We start from the raw sequence: 16,884 nt of genomic DNA on the forward strand, positions 1-16,884 counted from the left end.
CATGTTTTATATTTTTGAGAGAATAATGTTTATGCGAAAAAAATTATTGAAAAAAAAAATTAAGTCACTGAAACAAGGCCACAAAACAATACAAAATATGTGTCCACAAGACTTCTGGGTACTGAATGTTGAAGTCTAGAATTTTTGCTTCAAAAATGATGTGAAAATCATCCTGCCTACTCATTCAAATAAAACAATAACTGAGTAAATGCAAGCCAATCAGTACCCAAAATCAGGGGGGGACTCGGTGGGTGAGGTTGCCTTGGCCTCCAAGGTGGAGGGTGAGGGGGCTCATTGTTCCTTGTCCTGGGAAAGGGAACAGGGGTGAGAGAGAGGAGGAAGAGAGGAAAGAAAGGCTAAAGAGAGACATTAGGGAGGGACTCGCCAATCCCAGGGGCATGCTACCAGATGATCCTCCGCCAACTGGATGGCCTGATTCAGTGACAGTAGCACTGGACCCATTTGGCAGTCCTCCACAGCAGCCTAGCGATAAACTGCTCAGTACCACAAATCGACCACTTCCTCGACGTTGCGGGTCTGGGCCATCAGCCACTTGTGACAAGTGTCCGCTATCTCCCAACCCACTGAACAAGAAGCGCTTGTGATGTTGTTGGGGGAAGTGCCGACCCGCTGTAGGATGGCCCGTTGAGGTCTTCATAGACAAGGAGGTTCCTGGATGGGTAGCTGTTGGGCTGCGAACCCGGGCTTCTCCAGACAGTAGCGGAATCAGGTGCACCAACACCCACATTGCTTAGCCGTTTCCTTGAACAGGTCCATAAACACCTATTCGTTGTCCTGTGGACCCATTTCATAATAGGCATGGGTGGGGATGTTGGGTGCTGCATCAAGGCCCACTCCTGGCCAAAACAAGCTCCAGAAGACCCGCCGGTCCTCCTCCTGCGACTGGGAACAAACAGGCGAAAGCGATCCTCCTGCTCATTCCTGAGGGTTCGAATGGACTGATCATGAAACCTGATTTGATTTCTTTTTTGATCAGCTCGTCTACTACTTCGGGCTCTGCTAGAGCAGATTAAAAGATTAATGCAGATGATATTCTGAGTGGGCAGGAATTCTACATCAATAAGGACACTGATTCCATTGGGCAATGCGTACGGCACATTTAACTGAAAACTGATTGTGACAAGTATAGAAAAGACAACCCCCATAAGACAGCTCCTTACAATAGAAAGATAATTGTTCAGCTTGTGCAGTCTGTGGGGAAATGCAAAACAAATTTTCTCGGTGTAATGGCTGAAAGTGATACAAAATTCAGCAATTTTGAGCTCCTCTTAGAGTATGCGCCTAACCATCCCACGGTCTTGCTTCAGGTGTAGTGGAGACCACACTTGTTTGCAGCTTCTGCAATCTGGAATGTGCTACCATTATCTATAAAATCCTCGTCCCAGCATTTACATTTTAAAAAGGACTTGAAGACCAGCTTATTTTATCAAGCTTTTGGCATTTGATTAGGTCGGAGAATTGTGAATGATTGATGGCATGATTTTCTTGGTATTATGTTTTGTTGTTATTTTATGTTTGTATGAATTTTAGAGTTATTTATTATGTATGGACAGCACTTTGGTTCTATTCTAATGGTTTTGAAAGTGCTTTATAAATAAAAGTTGAGTTGAGAGGAGAAGAGAGAGAAGAGATAATATGCAGGACGAATTGTGAATATTGCTTTTTAGTGTAATGGAATTATTGCTGCAGTCCACCCTGGCGATTGGACTTGGTTGGGGGAAACATATAAAGAGGCTAAATCAAGATTCGCACCTGCATGGATTTGAGTTTGCATGTTATTAGCCATGATGATCTTGTCTGAGTCGACGGCATTCAGTGGAGCTGCTAGCGGTGTTGCAGAAACGATAGAGAAGGAAGATTGAACATGGAGAGAATTATTAGGAGGGAGGGGGGCAGGGCTGCGGCCGTTTGTGGAGGCATCTCATGCTAAAGTCGGCCCCTGGGACAACTGGAGGGGCAAGAAAAGCTGAAGAGGGGGGACTGGAGGGGGGGGAAGTGATGTCAGGGCTTGTGCTGCTAGTGGAGGCATCCTCACATTAGGGTATGTGTGCCTTGGGCTGGAAACCACTGATAGGGAAAAGGGTAAGTGATAGTAGAAAGAAAGGTAAGGTTGAGGGGCTGATGGGTAGCTGCATCGCATGTGGCTGGGTTTGACATGTGCCGTGTGGTGGTAGGAGGAGTTGCTGGAAAGAGTTAAGCAGGCGGGGGAAGAGAGTGAGGCCGTCCGTTGTCTTAACTTTTAACAGTCCATTTTTCTATGGCAGGGATGGTTGGATGGACCAGAGCGGAGGTAAACGTGGAGGAAGATGGCGGGTTTCTCACCAGTGGGGGCGAGGGGAGGCCTCGGCATCTTGCCCTGTGTGGAGTGAATCATGTAGGCCCACGCCCCCCAGGCTGAATACACGGTTCAATGATTTTGATGGGTGGAGAGGGATCAATCCTTGGGCATGCAGAATGCTGTGAAGCTGTCACAGGACAGAGGTGAGGGATGGCTATATATTCCGGCCTCCTCTTACGCTGATTAGTTGGATTACCTGAAAGTTCTCCTCCCAAACTTTGTTAAATGAACTTCATTTAATGTCAACTACCTAATTACAGCCTGAATTATGTTAATATAACAATGTAAAAAAAAAAAACATTTAACTAATATTTCTTGGAAACAGGTATGGGATTGTATCCATTAAATAAAAATTACACCTAAATAATTATTTGTTAATAATAATGTATTGGACAGTGTTCTAATTATTATTTCATTGTGATACCTGATACCCTTAACTTCCCTTAACAGCAATTCATTCATAATTAATAGTTCATTGTTGTCCACTGGGGAGAACTTTCCTGGAACAAATTTAAGCAAGAGTTATTAAGAGGGTGTATGTGGAAAATAGCACCATATCATCATAAAGATGAGAAGTAGAACAGAGGGATGAAAACTCCATGAGTGAAAGTATGTGTGAGTAAGATGATGTTTGCTCTCAGGTGACAGCATCATAAATTCTTTCACTGGACCAATGTCAGCGAGATGAAGAAACCGCCCCCCCCCCCCCCCCCCCCCCCCCCCCCCCCCCCCGTCTTCTTATGCTCGAACATTCTTTCATCAGCATTACAGCCCTCTCTCCTCTGCAGCTAGCATGTTGTCTTTGCATCGTTTGGCAGGCGAGCCATCATTTGACCTTGATTGCTGCAAAACAACAAATAATGAACTGGGTAGTCCCATTTAGTTGGTGCTGCATTGGTTAGTCACACAGTCACCATAATTAGGCAAGAGCAGATGTGAGTGTGTGTGTGTGTGTGTGTGTGTGTGCGCGTGTGTGTGTTTATGTGTGCGCATTTTTGTGATTTATGAGGACACAAATTTGTATAATGACATGGGTATTACACTGGTATTACGATGTAAACATGAGCAAACATGAAATATGAGGACATTTCATGAGTCCTCATATTTAAAATAGATTTAAAAACATACTAAACAATGTTTTATTAAAAATGTAAAAATGCAGAATGTTTTCTGTGATGGGTAGGTTTTGGGGGTGGGGTAGTGCAGGGGGATAGAATGTACAGTTTGTACAGTATAAAAACCATTACGCCTATGGAATGTCCTCACTTTGATAGCAAAACAAACCTGTGTGTGTGTGTGTGTGTGTGTGTGTGTGTTTTGGTGCATTAGCCAAATGTGTCCTCATCCTCCTCCAGGGGGCTCCAGTTACAGCTGCGTCAAAGGCCAGACAAGCTGGGGATTCTGTCAACAAGCAAATTACAAGCAATTACAGAGAGAAAAAAGCATAACACTGAAGAGCAGAGGAGGAGAGTGGTATTGGGTTAACAGGAATGCTGGATATTATTATTGACTGGACCTATGTGAGACCCGCTCAGTGGACAACCTCTAGAAATTATGCTTTTTCTGACTTTTCATAAGCACTCTGACCTCTGACCTGGTCCACAGGGCCTTCCTGAGTTCTGCAGTAACCCCCTTGGCCAGCAGGACATGATGAATCAATCAGCGTGATGATGAGTGTGAGAGACATTTCTCATACAGCACTCTGATTGGATGGCTCTCTGATGTGCGAGATGGATTTAGTGCTGACGGGACAGATGTAAATAGCATGTTCAATGATTTGGCAGAGAACACAAGCAACAGGATTAGATATTCATATTGATCAAGCTAATGAGAACCTTCTCATTGCATGTGTATGTGCATGTTTGTGTGTCTCAAAAACTTTGTGTGTGCTCATTTACCACCACCGATGAACATACACAAACAAGCAGGAGAGCTCACATACCTTCAAACACGCACAAGAGGACGAATATACAAATGTATTCACAAATCACGCCCACACCATAGTCACTGATTTTATGGACTGCCACTCGCCAGACCGTTTGCACGCAAACTTCACTGCAATGATCAGTCCATCTGAGCGATGTGTTTATGTGCGCTATTTTCACCAACCTGCCATTTATGTCAGATAAAGATGGTTAGTCAATGACCTACTTCAAACCTCTCCTAATGAGACCAAACAAAGAGACGCCAGTGAAACAAAGTGATGGAAACTCAAGCGGCCCAAAAGTTCAGTGTCATTACAGCTGAACTTCTGTGTGTCTAGAGCTTCACATGTTAATCAAAAGTAGGAAAATTGGGCAAAGATTTCAAGTCACAGTTGTGAGGTTCCACTCTAAATGCAGTAACTGAAAGCAGTCGGACCACACAAGAATAAACAGAGCCTTGTGCATCATGTTGAGCTCATGTACTTTTTCATTTGAAGCAAGAAAACAGTTTGAAGAGAGCAGATTAGAACTGGGATGTAAGATTTCAGTGTGGTGAAAGTGGTGCTTGTTACCCTCTTGTTCTATAAAGTTACAGGGTAAGTGTGACATCTGCAGGCTGTAAATTAAAGTGGTGCTTGTTACCCTCTTGTTCCATGTAGTTACAGGGTAAGTGCAATAAAAATACATACAATTTGATATCACTGAATTGGAAACCTTTATTGAAACATAATTTATTTCACAACAAATTTACAACACTTCTTATTCATTTATTCATTTTTTTAAATCAACTTTTCATTTCAAATACTAAAGTTCTGACAGAAAATAGCATATTTTGTCCCTGTTTTTGTTTCTCTTGCTTGGCTTCTTCGTCCTCTTGTTCCTCTTCTTCTTTTTCATTCTTTCCACTGATGAATCTTAAGAATGAATCCCGTGTCCCTTTTGCTATTCTATATTATGTATTAAAAGAAAATACAGTACACCCAGAAATGTTCTCATAATTTACTCATCTTTTCACTTCCGACCAACTGTTACCAGTGCGTGCATGAGAGTCGAGTAAACGTAAATGTAAGCACGTTGTAAAGCATGACGTAAGCACGCTGTGAAACTTGTGCAAGAACTGGTGTCCCTGTTCTCCTGTATTGTTTGTTTTCCATTGTTATAATCTGTTATTGTTTATATTTTGTTGTGAGGATTATTTAAAAAAATAAAAAAATAAAATAAAACCTGGTGGCATCCGTTTATGTCACTCTGCAAGTAACATCAAGCGGGAACTCAACCCTCTCATTTACTTCCCCCTGGCAACTGTTTTATTTGTTGTAATTTGTCTTTTTATCTTTTTTTTTTTTTCCTTTTCTTCTTTGTGATTTTGTTTCTTAAAACAGCACTGTAAGTTATTGGTTCTTTGAATTAAAAAAAAAAACAACCCTCTCACGCATACACAGGTGACAGTTGGTCGGAAGCAATAGTCTACAGTTTAAAAAGTTTAAAAATATTGGTATTTTTTTTTCTTTACAAACATTTATCATTTCACTTCAGAAAACAATGATTCATCCATTGGGGTCGTAAAGATTACCATCATTATTGCTGTATGTGCTGTTTGATGCTTCAACTTTTAGGAACCCATGAGTGTCAGGACACAGAGACGGAGGCAGAGGGGTACGTGAACACAGATGTTTATTTAACAGAGGCACAAACACAGGTAAACGGTGGATGCAGGTGAGTCAATGAACAAGCAACTTTCTGAACAGTCACTTAGCTGAAGGATAACAGTGGTTTGTATTTGCAGGGTGGAGGAATCAACGTGGAGCGGAGAACAGGAGACGGAAGGCGACTGGAGGAAGACACAGGAAACTCAGGTGAGTAGCGGGTAAGGAGTCCAGGTATGTAAGACGAGACCAGACAATGATGTGAAGGGAGTGAGTCTTTATAGTGTCCTTGATGATGCTGTGCAGGTGCAGGTGATTAGTACTCGGAGACTGTGAACGAGTGGGTGGAGTGTGAAGATTTGGTGACGATGCGTTGGTGTTGGTGGGTGTTGGCTGTGACTTCCGTGACACACACCGAGAGCCACACCTCTCTGGCCAGTTGGTAAGAGGAGTGGGGCCCCTTCTGGCGTCAGCATGCCTCTCTCGCTCTGCTGGAACCAGTGGTTGTCAGCTGGAACCCTCTGAGGGCTCACCCGACCAGGGAAGAGAGGTGGTTGGTAGCCCAGGATACACTGGAACGGGGTGAGCCCTGTGGTGGTCTGCCGAAGGGAATTCTGGGCATAAGCTGCACAGGGTAGGAACTGGCTCCAGCTGTCCTGGTTCCGGAGGCAATATAACCTCAGGTATCACCCGATCTCCTGGATCTTGCGCTTAGTCTGGCTGTTGGTCTGTGAGTGGTATCCAGATGACAGGCTGACTGACACTCCTAGGAGCTTAAAAAAGGCTTGCCACACTCTGGAAATGAACTGTGGTCCACGATCGGAGACAATGTCTTCAGGAATGCCGAAATGACGGAATACATTGTGTAGGAATTGTGGGAAGGCCCTTGAGGGGTATGAGTTTACAAGCCTTGGAGAATCGGTCCACGATTACCAGCACACAGGTGAAGTTGTTTGATGGTGGTAAGTCTGTCATGAAGTCAATTCCTAGGTGTGTCCACGGTCTGGGAGGGTAATAGGTAAGGGAACCAGTTTACCCTCAGGAAGCCTCCTAGGAGTGTTGGCAACGGAACAGACTGAGCATCCTCTGATGTAGTGGTAGACATCCTGAGTCATGGAGGAACACCAGTAGTGTTGCCGCAGGATCGAGAGGGTATGTGAACTGCCTGGATGTCCAGAGCCTGGAGAGGTGTGAGCTAAGTCTTTGAGGGGCTGACGGTGGGCCGGTGGAACATAGAGAAGCCCATCAGGACCTCCCGGCGGAGCTGGTTCGGAGCGGTTAGCTTGGGAAATGTGTTGGTTGACCACTGGATAGGGCTGACGATCATGGCTGGAGGGAGGACAGGCTCAGGATCGGAGTTCTCTGGATCGGGTTGATACAGCCGGGATAAGGCGTCTGCCTTGCAATTCTTGGTTCCCGGACGGTAGGAGACTGTGAAGTTGAATGTAGTGAAGAAGAGGGCCCAGCAGGCCTGGCGAGGGTTCAATCTCTTTGCTTCATGGAGGTACTCCAGGTTGCGGTGATCTGTAATTACTTCAAACTGATGGTGTTGGTGAAGCTTCTCAAGGACCTGGGAGACGTGTTGCCGATGTTTGGCCAGGTCCGGGAGTAAATGAGGGTGTCATCAATGTAGACTACCACAAACCGGTGGAGGAACTCCCGGAACACCTCATTTATGTAGTTCTGAAACACGGAGAGAGAGTTGGACAGGCCATACGGTATAACTCCGGTACTCGTAGTGTCCAGACGATGTAATGAAGGCAGTTTTCCACTCATCCCCCCGGCGTATATGAATGAGGTTACACTCCGCAGGTCCAGCTTGGAGAATATGGGAGCTCCCCGTAGCTGCTCCAGAGCCGCCGGGACCAGAGGAAGGGGATAGCTGAATTTCACCATCTGGGAGTTCAGGTGACAGTAGTCGATGCACAGCCTCAAGCCTCTGTCCTTCTTGGCCACGAAGAAGCTTGAAGCAGAAGGGGGATGTCGATGATCGGATGAAACGTTGCTTTAGTGCCTCCTGAACGTACTCTTCCATGGCCTTCTGTTCCGGGATGGACAATGGGGGTAAACCCTACCCTATTGTAGAGTAGCCCCAGGCAGCAGGTCAATAGCGCAGTCCCATGGCCGGTGAGGTGGTAGTTGTGTTGCCAACCGCTTGCTGAACACATCCTGGAACGCATGGTATTCAGGAGGAATTTCCACTTTGAGGTTAGTTTCAGGACTTTCAATGGAGGTGGAGAGGAGAGAAGGACGTTGGAGTCGGAAGAAGAAGACTGGAGATTCAAGGAAGGCTTTCTGATAGGAGATAAACAGTTCTTGAAACATTCGTCGCTCCACTTGAGGATCTCACCCGTGTTCCACTGAATGTCCGGCTGATGTTGTGTGAGCCAGGGGTGTCCCAGGATGATGTCCACCGTGGATCCTTCCAGCAGTTGGTGGCGTGGTGGTCGGAATGGGACAGGCAGTGATGGTATGGTCCTCTCCCCCACAGTACAAACAGAGATGTTGCTGAATTCTTCTCTGACGCTCTGCACGAGTCAGGCGATAGGAATCAACCTGCAGTAATTCTGTGCTGGAAGGATGACAGATGGTGTGGCAGGCAGAGGATTGGCAGTGGGTGTGTGGAGCGCACATGCTGAATAACGCTAGGCAATGCAGATGGTTTTTTGGATAAGGTTTTCCAGCCCCATAGTATCATTATACATGACCATTAACTGTTTAACGTGAGGAATCAAGTTCTGGCGAAAGGCTGTTATCAGGGCCGTTTCAGCCACTAGAGGCCTCTAGTGTACGAAATCGGAGGGCATACATACTCACAGATTCATCACCTTGGCGTAGATTGACGATTTGGTCATGTACAGAGAGATCGCGGTGCTTTGTCCGATCACTTCCCGAAAGTGATTGAAGAAGGCAGCGATGGTGGCTGTTACTGGGGCGTTGGATTCCCAGAGGGGTTGAGCCCATTGCAGCGCTCGTCCAGAGAGCAGGGAGATTACGAACGACACCCGGGATCGCTCGGATGAGAAGAATTGAGACTGGGCTTCTCGGAAGTGATTGAAGAAGGCAGCGATGGTGGCTGTTACTGGGGTGTTGGATTCCCAGAGGGGTTGAGCCCATTGCAGCGCTCGTCCAGAGAGCAGGGAGATTACGAACGACACCCGGGATCGCTCGGATGAGAAGAATTGAGGACTGGGCTTCTCGGAAGTGATTGAAGAAGGCAGCGATGGTGGCTGTTACTGGGGTGTTGGATTCCCAGAGGGGTTGATCCCATTGCAGCGCTCGTCCAGAGAGCAGGGAGATTACGAATTGAGACTGGGCTTCCAGAGCACTGAAGGAGAAACCCACTGCAATCCTCCACCGTGCCGGAGGATGTCGCTGGTCAGGCCATGGGACTGACAGAGGCAGCTGGAGAAGAAGCAGTGGGTGCTGGGTGAAGGAGTGCATCGCGGACGGGCATGCAGGAGATCAGCTGGGACTGGTGGGGCGACGTGCTTGTGGCAGGCTGTTGTACTGAGGATCATACTGCGTCGACCAGGGTGGTAAACGGGTCCGGTGTACGATCCCCGCCTGTGTCCGAGGTGCTCTGCATAAGGTCTGGTCTTCTGTCAGGACACAGACAGAGGCAGAGGAGTAAGTGAACACAGATGTTTATTAAACAGAGGCACGAACACAGGTAAATGGTGGATGCAGGTGAGTCAATGAACAAGCACTTTCTGAACAGTCACTTAGCTGAAGGATAACAGTGGTTTGTATTTGCAGGTGGAGGAATCAACGTGGAGCGGAGAACCGAGAGATGGAAGACGACTGGAAGAAGACACAGGAAACTCAGGTGAGTAGCGGGTAAGGAGTCCAGGTACGCAAGACGAGACCAGAAAATGATGTGAAGGGAGTGAGAGTCTTTATAGTGTCCTTGATGATGCTGTGCAGGTACAGGTTATTAGTACTTGGGAGACTGTGAACGAATAGTTGGAACGTGAAGATCTGTGACGATGCGTTGGTGTTGGTGGGTGTTGCTGTGACTCCGTGACAGTGAGCTTGCATTAGCAGAGATTATTTATTTTTCTAAAAACTGGTTTGTGTTCATCTGAAGAAGGAAAGTCATATACATCTCGGATGGTATGACGGTAAAATATTTGTAAACAGTGAGAACATTTCTGGCTGTACTGTATTTTCTTTTAATACATAATACAGTATAGAAAACATGCTACTTTCCTGTGAGGAAAGAAAATGAATGTCGATTTTAAAAAAAGTTGTTATAAATTTACATTTAAAGTTTATTAATCATTTACATACACTTTCTAAATTTTATGAACCACTGACAACTCCCAAAAACTGGTTTGTAAATAATGTAATACTTAATTTAGAAATTATAAATTGATCATTAAGTACGAAAATATAATTAGTTAAAAACATAATAGATATGCTTATAAATCAAGAACAATGCACTTATAGCTGTATTTATAAACTGCTTACTAATGTCTATTAATGTAGGACAATGCTTTATAAATGATGAAATTATTATTTACTAATAAATTTTAACTAGTTGCTTATTAGCATGCATACTAAATATTGGCTGTTTATTAGTAATTAATAAGTACATATTAATGCCTTATTCTGATGACCTTTTTCCTACATTCTTAGATCCTACCAATACCTAAACTTAACAACTTTTAACTAACTATTAATAAGCAGTAAATTAGGAGTTAATTGAGGGAAAAGTCATAGTTAATAGTGAATACATGTTCCCTGTACTAAAGTGTTACCATAATTTGTTAATTTTCCTGGTTGTTACCCTTTAATTACACAGTATCTTTAATCTAAAGGCTGTGATCTAAAGTGTTACCAATGATTGTGTACAGAAAGGGCCTAAAAATACTAGATATGCTTATTTTCGACTCTTTTAGAAGAAAACAAACACAACCCTAGGTATTTATTTGATACAGTGGCTAAATTAACAAGAAATAAAGCGTCAACTTCAGACATTTCAAACACCACAGCAGTAATGACTTTATGACACTTCTTACATATAAGATATAGATAGAAATTAGAGAATATTAGAGAGAAAATTATAACCATGCATCCATCTACTACAGTGTAGCATCAGATTGCATTGTAGTGTCTATGAGGAAAAAAATTCCATTCATTCTTTGCTATAGGAGAGAAAGAATTAAATCATCAAATCAACAACGTTTGTTAGACCCTATACAGACTAGCTACTGAAAGAGATGGTTCCAGAAGTCATTAGATTCCTCTTTTTAATATTATTAATTAATCATTGTTCATTAGGCAGAGGTGGAAGTAATGAATTACAAATACTCACGTTAATAAGTAGTTTTTTTGGGTACTTGTAATTTTAGGAGTATGTTTTTATTGTACTTTAGAGTACAAATTAAGCTAAGTAATCTACTTAGCTACTTGTAAAATCCTAGGCAGACAAAGATGCAGAAGAGTAAGGTTCCAACACAAGGTTAACTTATCATATAATCCAAACAAGTAACAATCCAAACAGGAAGCAGGTTACACACACACTGAGGAATAACAGAGACCAGACAAGGAGTGCAGGAGAAGGAACAACTTAAGTACCAACACAAATGAGGATAATAGAACACAGCTTGAAACATATGAACTAATAATGATGGTTACCAAGGTGATAGATGAATGGTGGGAATCTGAACCATGACAATAGAAAACAAACTGAAAGTCCATGCAACCGAAACTAACTGAAGATTGCATCACGAGCCCCTCCGGTAAGGGCACGACCGATAATAAAATGATGGCGGAGGGAGGGATGGAGGACGACATGGATGAGGCGAAGCAATGGTTGCAGGACGTGGAAAAGGGATGGTGATGCAGGACGACCAGACAAAGAGATGGTGAAGGCAGGACGACGAGACCCAGATGGTACAGGGTGAGGGAAGTCCGATGGGGGGCAGACCCAGAGCTCCACAGAGTCGACAGTCCATGGTGGAGATGAAGGTTGGAGGAGCCAAGACGTGGTAGGTGTGGGCTGCTGATTCTGGGGGACGACCAACGGAGACGAGTGCCAAGGAAGCAGATGGAGGACGAGTGCGAAGGTGCAGATGGAGGGCTGCTGGAGGAGCTGAGTGACATTGCTGGTGCTGGAGACCCAGGTGATGTAACGGGCGATGAGCGTCGTAGGTGAGCCAGAGTACCCAGGACTGGGGTGATGCCGGTGAGACTGAGGATGAAGACGATGCTGAAGGGGAGGAAGGAGCCTGATGCAGCTGTAGGGGAGGAGGGACGGAGCATAGCGATGCCCGTATGTCCGTGTGTAGGTGAGCGACGACTGACCAAGGGGGGAGCCGGTGAGACGAGGGATTCAGTGAAGCCACTAGGCCCGGAGGGTCCCTGGTGGAGCCGAAGGTGGAAGGAGCCAGGATGGAGCCAAGAGGTCGACGGGCTGAGGATGGAACTAAGGGACCTGAGGCTGGAGGCGAAGCCGGCAGGATCCTCTAGCACAGGCGGCTGCTGAAGTCCTGGCAGGGGCATCTACAGAGATGGCGCAGGGGCTGCAAGTTCTCAAGTACAAATTGTTCAGTACTGTTTCCAACATTGTTATTAGGATACGTACCGAAAAGCTTTAAGCTGGCAATTATTAAACCCCTTATTAAAAACCGCAACTTGATCCTAAAGAATTAGTCAATTACAAGCCAATCTCAAATCTACCTTTAAGTCAAAAATACTAGAAAAGGCAGTATCCTCACAACTATACAACTATGTTCCCTTTTTAGAAAGAAATGGTATCTGTGAGGATTTCCAGTCAGGATTTAGACCGTATCAGAGTACTGGAGGACTGCTCTCATTAGAGTTACAGAATGATGGTTGTATCATAAAAGTTTCAAAATTCTGCTCTCTTTTGTCACATCATTGTCTTTAATTTTATATTGTGTCATGGCACACATTTATTTGTTATTTCTTAGCACCCATCTTGTGGCAGTCTGGTGAACAACAAAGAACATTGATGACTGTGAGCTGTTTTTTTAGTGGTTGGTTTAGGTCATGTGACTCTTGGGTTAGAGGTTAACCAGGAAATAACCACAGTGGTGCCAGATTCTTTCCATGTGGTTTGGCTCTCTGTTTCCTTTACGTTTTGTGCCTTGAAAGGCTTGCCTGTAAGTTGTTACCTTTTTTAATGTATGTATATATTTGTAATTCATAAGTTTGAGTTTAAATCGAACTATTCTCCAATGATGGTAAATTCGTGAACAACAATAATACTAGGCAGAGTTGAATGCAACCTTTTGTTGTGCGTTCAAAGAACATTGTAAACGATGTAAATTCATTCATGTTTATTTGTGAACATTTTGTAACAAGACATTTGTAATCTTTGTATGTTTCAGTTTTACAAAAAAGAGAAAGAATAGGAAAGAACATAACAGTAAAAACCCCCAACTTTACTCCTGCGTCTGACCTCTTCTGACTCCTGTTAGCTATCTTTAGTTTTGCGTAGATGAAACACGCATCTGTGACAGAATAGTAAAAAGGCAACCACACAGCGGCACTACATTTCAAGGAAAGCGAGCTCTAATTCCATTATTCTTCGTTAATCATCACATCTTGCACTCCTAGACAGAATCAACAATACATGATGCGGAGAAAGAGAGATTGAGGAAGCTACAGAGCGAAGCCAAGGCATTAGAAACAAGATCTATAGCCTCTGCTTCGACTAATAGATCTAGAAGCTCATCAGCTAGCATTGCTGCTGCCAAGGCTCACGCTAAGTTGGAAGCTGCACGGGCCAAGGTTGAATTCCTCAAAAAAGAATCAGAGATCTTGATTGAAAAGGCTCAATTGAAAGTGACGGAGGCTCGCACGGAAAATGCTATCTATCAGTGCTAAAACATGAGAGTGAGGTGGCAGCAGCCCTCGCTGAGGCAAAGGTGCTGGAGGCAGCAGCAGAAAGTGAGCTCGGAGAAAGGATTTCTGATGTGAGAGAGATTTCTGATCGCACTCGTGATTACGTCATGCATCAGTCTCAACTGGAGTTATCACCACCTGTTGGAGACGAACCATACCAATCACCTCTAGAGCCCATTGTCCATGTGTTGAAGCCTGAAACACCCCAAAGACAGCATCGCTTTACCGCTTGGGATGTCAGAGATTCCTACAATAAACCTGATACTGAGAGTATAACGCAGCAGCCTCAGAGGTCAGTGCAAACTCCTAGCCATAAATTTCAAGCACCGCCATTCACCTCCTCACCATGTAAGAAACACCACAGCCATCGTTCAACAACGACGCTAATGAGAGTGAGATTGCCAGGTACTTAGCGCGCAGAGAGCTTGTTAACTCAGGTCTTTTCAAGTTTGATGATCCTGAGAATTATTGGGCGTGGAAGTCATCTTTTGCCAATGCAATTGAAGGTTTGCACCTGTCAGCCACTGAACAGTTAGACCTTCTCTCTAAATGGCTGGGAGAACAGTCTTCACATTATGTGCGAAGGATCAGAGCTGTGCATACAGGTAATCCAGACACAGGCTTAAGAAAGGCTTGGGAGTGCTTGGAAGATTGCTATGGCTCTCCAGAGATTATTGAGAAATCCCTCTTTGACAGGATCGATAGCTTTCCAAAGATCAGCAACAAGGATGCCAAAAAGCTTCGAGAGCTCGGAGATCTTCTACAGGAAGTGGAGTCTGCGAAACACAAAGGCTTCTTACCCGGACTTACTTATCTTGACACCGCACGAGGTGTAGCCCCCATCGTAGATAGGTTACCTTACAGTCTTCAGGAGAGGTAGATGGCTCAAGGTTCTCAGTATAAAACTGTACATCAAGTCGCCTTTCCTCCATTCTCATTCTTTGTGATTTCATCAGCAGAGAGGCTCGAACACGCAACGATCCGAGTTTTGCTCTGTCTTTGGGAATCAATAGTGTGTTGAAACTGGAGCAGCCAGTCAAGAGGCAAGTGAAAAGCCCAGTCTACGCTCACAAGACAGAAGTGTCATCAGGTACTGTGAGTCAGACAAGCAGCTCAAACTGTGAGTTGGATGATGTGGATAAGACCTGCCCAATTCATAAAAAGCCCCACCCTCTTAAACGTTGCAAGGAGCAAACATTTAGACGAGCGCAAGACTTTCCTAAAGGAGAAAGGGGTTTGCTACAGGTACTGTGCTACTACCACTCATCTGGCTAGGGACTGTAAAGTAGCTATTAAATGTAAAGAATGTAGCAGTGATGCTCATGTTGCAGCGCTTCACCCAGGACCGCCGCCTTTAACTTTATCTGAGCATGGCAGGGAGGGAGAGATAGACAGACCTCAACCTGCTGTCACTTCCAAATGTACGGAGGTTTGTGGTTATGGCAAAAATTCACAGTCCTGCTCTAAGATTTGCTTGGCTAAGGTTTACCCAACAGGCCGCCCAGAAGAAGTGATCAAGCTTTATGTGATCCTGGACGACCAGAGCAATAGATCGCTCGCTAGAACCAAGTTCTTTGACCTGCTGCATGTCAAAGGAGAGAACTCAACATACACCCTACGTACCTGTGCAGGTGTGACAAAGACGGCAGGGAGGAGAGCCACAGGATTCGTTATAGAGTCTTTAGATGGAGCGACAAAGGTGAAATTGCCAATTTTGATCGAATGCAACAATATGCCGGATGACAGGACAGAGATACCGACTCCTGACGCAAGCACGCTGGTACACTCACCTAAAGCCCATCGCCCATTGCATTCCTCCTTTGGATCCAGAAGCCCAAATTCTTCTTCTTTTGGGTCGTGACATCCTTCAGGTTCATAAAGTACGGGAGCAACGTAATGGACCTAATAACGCACCCATGTGCAAAGACTAGACCTAGGGTGGGTCGTAGTAGGAGACGTCTGCTTAGGATCTGTACACAGGTCTGCAGCACTCAGTACTTACCGCACCAATGTACTTGATAATGGACGTCCTTCTCTACTTCCTCCATGTCCTAACAAACTCAGCGTCAAGGAGAAGTTTGACATCAAGCCTCTGCCTGAGGTGGCGTTGGCGTGTGACCTTCATCCTTGATGACTACGTAATAGGGATACCATCTTCCAGAGGTCAAAGAATGATAACAAAGTCGGATTGTCCATTGAAGACAGGCGTTTTCTGGACATCATGGATAGAGAGATGTTCATGGATGAGAGCAATAGCTGGGTCGCACCACTCCCATTCAGAACACCTCGCCAGCGACTCCCTAATAATAGAGACCAGGTATTAACGTGCCTATCCTCTCTTCTGCGCACACTGGAAAAAAAGCCTGAGATGAAGTCTCATTTTGTTACCTTCATGCAGAACATCTTTGATCGTGACCATGCCGAGGTAGCCCCTCCTCTTCGAGAAGGCCAGGAATGTTGGTATTTACCTATCTTTGGGGTGTACCACCCACAGAAGCCCAGTCAGATCAGAGTTGTCTTCGACTCCAGCGCGCAAAAACAGGGCATCTCCTTGAACGATGTTCTTCTCTCTGGTCCAGACTTAAATAATAGCCTCTTAGGAGTCTTACTGCGTTTCAGAAGGGAGCTGGTAGCTGTAACTGCGGACATCAAGCAGATGTTTCACAGCTTCCTTGTGAAAGAGGAAGATAGAGACTTCCTTCGTTTCCTTTGGTTCAAGGAAAATGACACCAGCAAAGACATCATCGAATATCGCATGAGGGTGCACGTGTTCGGAAATAGTCCATCTCCTATCCAAAGTTGGCTCACAAGTTGCTCATACAATTCCTAGACTGGAATTAGGAGCTGCGGTTCTAGCTGCAGAGTTAGCAGAGACAATCATAAATGAGCTGGACTTCTCTTTAGATGCTGTGAGTTTTACATGGATAGCAGAGTTGTCCTGGGATACATCTATAACCAGACAAGATGCTTCTACGTATATGTAGCCAACAGAGTGCAGCATATCCGCAAAGTGTCAAGCCCAACACAATGGCACTATGTCTCTACGAAGCATAACCCTGCAGACCATGCCACCCGC

At 44.9% G+C, this 16,884-nt stretch overlaps 1 protein-coding gene across 1 annotated transcript in view; it reads right to left on the reverse strand.

Moving 5' to 3' along the window:
* Positions 1-16,884, reverse strand: part of LOC127505426 (uncharacterized) — a 679,977-nt gene that overhangs the window by 264,970 nt on the left and 398,123 nt on the right. The gene's annotated exons all lie outside the window — the stretch shown is intronic.

The sequence above is a fragment of the Ctenopharyngodon idella genome, chromosome 22 (genome assembly GCF_019924925.1).
Source record: "Ctenopharyngodon idella isolate HZGC_01 chromosome 22, HZGC01, whole genome shotgun sequence".
NCBI classification, from domain to species: Eukaryota; Metazoa; Chordata; class Actinopteri; order Cypriniformes; family Xenocyprididae; genus Ctenopharyngodon; species Ctenopharyngodon idella.